Source organism: Cebus imitator, unplaced genomic scaffold (genome assembly GCF_001604975.1).
Source record: "Cebus imitator isolate Cc_AM_T3 unplaced genomic scaffold, Cebus_imitator-1.0 Scaffold91, whole genome shotgun sequence".
In the NCBI taxonomy this organism is placed as follows: domain Eukaryota; kingdom Metazoa; phylum Chordata; class Mammalia; order Primates; family Cebidae; genus Cebus; species Cebus imitator.
Genome location: NW_016107406.1, coordinates 2396607 through 2399147, shown reverse-complemented (window position 1 = coordinate 2399147; position 2541 = coordinate 2396607). Strand labels below are relative to the sequence as shown.

General features: G+C 44.4%; 1 protein-coding gene across 4 annotated transcripts in view; it reads right to left on the bottom strand.

The window, feature by feature from the left end:
- ARPC2 (actin related protein 2/3 complex subunit 2) overlaps nt 1–2541 on the bottom strand; it is a 38479-nt gene that overhangs the window by 11255 nt on the left and 24683 nt on the right. The gene's annotated exons all lie outside the window — the stretch shown is intronic.

Below are 2541 nucleotides of genomic sequence, written 5' to 3'. Positions count from 1 at the left end.
CCAGGATGGTCTCGATCTCTTGACCTCGTGATCCACCCGCCTCGGCCTCCCAAAGTGCTGGGATTATAGGCGTGAGCCACCGCGCCCGGCCTATGAAAAGAATTCTAGTTCACCATAAGCTAATCTCCAAATGCATAACTACTGGTCCTATTGCTTTTCATGGAATAAGCGTTGAAATGATGTCTTCCATCAGACATTCTGCAGTACTCAGCTGATATGTCCACACCACTAGCAGTAAGACATCTATGAGAGTGGAGGAATAAAGTCCCTGTCTTTTTCTGAAAGGCAGAAAGCATCCTCGGAGCCTGCTTGCCAAACGACAAAAGCAAGACTTGAATTCTGATCAGGCTGGATGTGCATGATGGAAGGGAAAGCCCACAAAGGCCGGCAACAAGTAGACTAATGACCATGAGGAACTTCAGTGTTCGCAGGGTACAACTTTCTGTGCCAGGTGTCCATTATTCTTTTTCCGAGAAATTTACAATTCCAGGCCTAGGATAAAGTTCTACTTATTTTTTTGGGAAAACCCAGCAGAAGTCCAGTTTTCGACGGTCATTTCCAACAAATTACCTCAGCCTCTGAATTTGGAAAGGGTGGCAGGGCAGATGACTTCCTGAGTCTTGCACTGCACCAGGCCAGTTACTATCTAGAGATCCTGTTAGTGCCAAAATGCAAGAGGCTTTGTCTTCCCTTTTAGATAAGTGCCCTACCACAGGTACCCTGAAGGAGGCATTTAAATTCATATGCCAAAAAAGAATACACAAAATTCTCCTAAGGAACAAATCTCTGGTACACTCTCCAAAGATCTGTTTAAAGTATAAAAATAAGTTGTTTCCTGGAATAAAATGGAACAAGATTGGTAAAAAACCAGCCAAATCTAAATATATACTTCGGAGCTTTTAAAGTTAGTTTATTATTCTGGATTTAGCCCAATTTCTGAGCTACTGCATTTAATTCCCCTGTCAATTTTGCTTAAAAACACATGCAATGCCTATCTAGAGGCTTACTTTTAGGACCCAAGAGATAACGTGTATATTTATATATTCTTTCATCAAGTTCAGCACTAGCAAATGCTGAAGTGTCAATATTCCAATTTTTCTGTATAGGGACTCCCAAACTAGAGCTTCTGATTAATTAGCCAAAACACAAAAGCCACTAGGGATGGCTCAAATTGAGGATATCACTTTTGAAGATTTCCCTAGCCACTTAGAAGGCTATGCAAAGTATCCTCACTGTTAAGCACAGCTGTCTTTCAATTCTATTTGGCAAAAGAGTCTGCTTCAGAATTTAAAAATCTTTACCAACCTGCCAAGAACAGAATGAAGGCACTAATGTGTTTTTTTTATTTTATTTAAAATTTTTTTTTAAATATAATATGGGGTTTCATCATGATGGCCAGGCTGGTCTTGAACTCCTGACCTCAGGCGATCCATCCACCTCAGCCTCCCAAAGTGCTAGGATTACCAGCGTGAGCCACTGCGCCCGGCGGCACTAATGTTTTTTAAAAAATTTTACCACTGTACTAGATTTGGAATGCTGAGCCATCTCAGAAGAAATCAGCCTGAATGTCACCTGACCAATGAACTCATACCATCCTTGAGCCAGGAACTAACTGTACACAATGACCTGAATGTAACTACACCACAAATCCAGTTGTTAAATGCCCTGCTAACTCTCATGACTGCTCTTAAGATGAGCTTCTTGTGAGGGAAGTGCTCCATGGTGGCACATCCAAATTCAGGGCCAGCCTGTCAGTTCAACAACTCTATCTGTTAACAGGTTTTCTACTACCAAAGAATTTGCTATAGAGTCCATTCTAAACCACGAGCAGGCCTTACTAGAAATCTGAGGAATCACGAGAGGTTAGGTCAAAGACCCGATAATAGAAAGGATACATAATATTCACTTATAGTTAGTATGTTTAATTCTCAATTCACCCTTTAGTTCTGTCCTGTAAAACTGGAACCACTGAAAAAAAATACCAGGCTGGGCGTGGTAGCTCATGCCTGTAATCCCAGCACTTTGGGAGGCTGAGGCGGGCGGATCATGAGGTCAGGAGATAGAGACCAGCCTGGCCAACATGGTGAAACCCGGTCTCTACTAAAAATAACAAAAATGAGCTGGGCGTGGTGGCACATACTTGCAGCCCCAGCTGCTTGGGAAGCTGAGGCAGGAGAATCACCTGAATCCGGGAGTAGGAGGCTGCAGTGAGCCAAGATCATGCCACTGCACTCCAGCCTGGTGACAGATCGAGACTCCATCTCAAAAAACAACAACGCCAGGGTGTGGTGGCTCGTGCCTGTAATGCCAGCACTTTGGGAGGCTAAGGAGGGCGGATCTCGAGGTCAGGAGTTTGAGACCAGCCTGGCCAACATGACGAAACCCTGTCTCTACTAAAATTACAAAAATTAGCCCGGTGTGGTGGGTGTAATCCCAGCTACTCGGGAGGCTGAGGCAGGAGAATCGCTTGAACCCAGGAAGCGGAGGCTGTGGTGAGCCGAGCTTGTGCCACTGCACTCCAGCCTGGGCGACAAGAGCAAG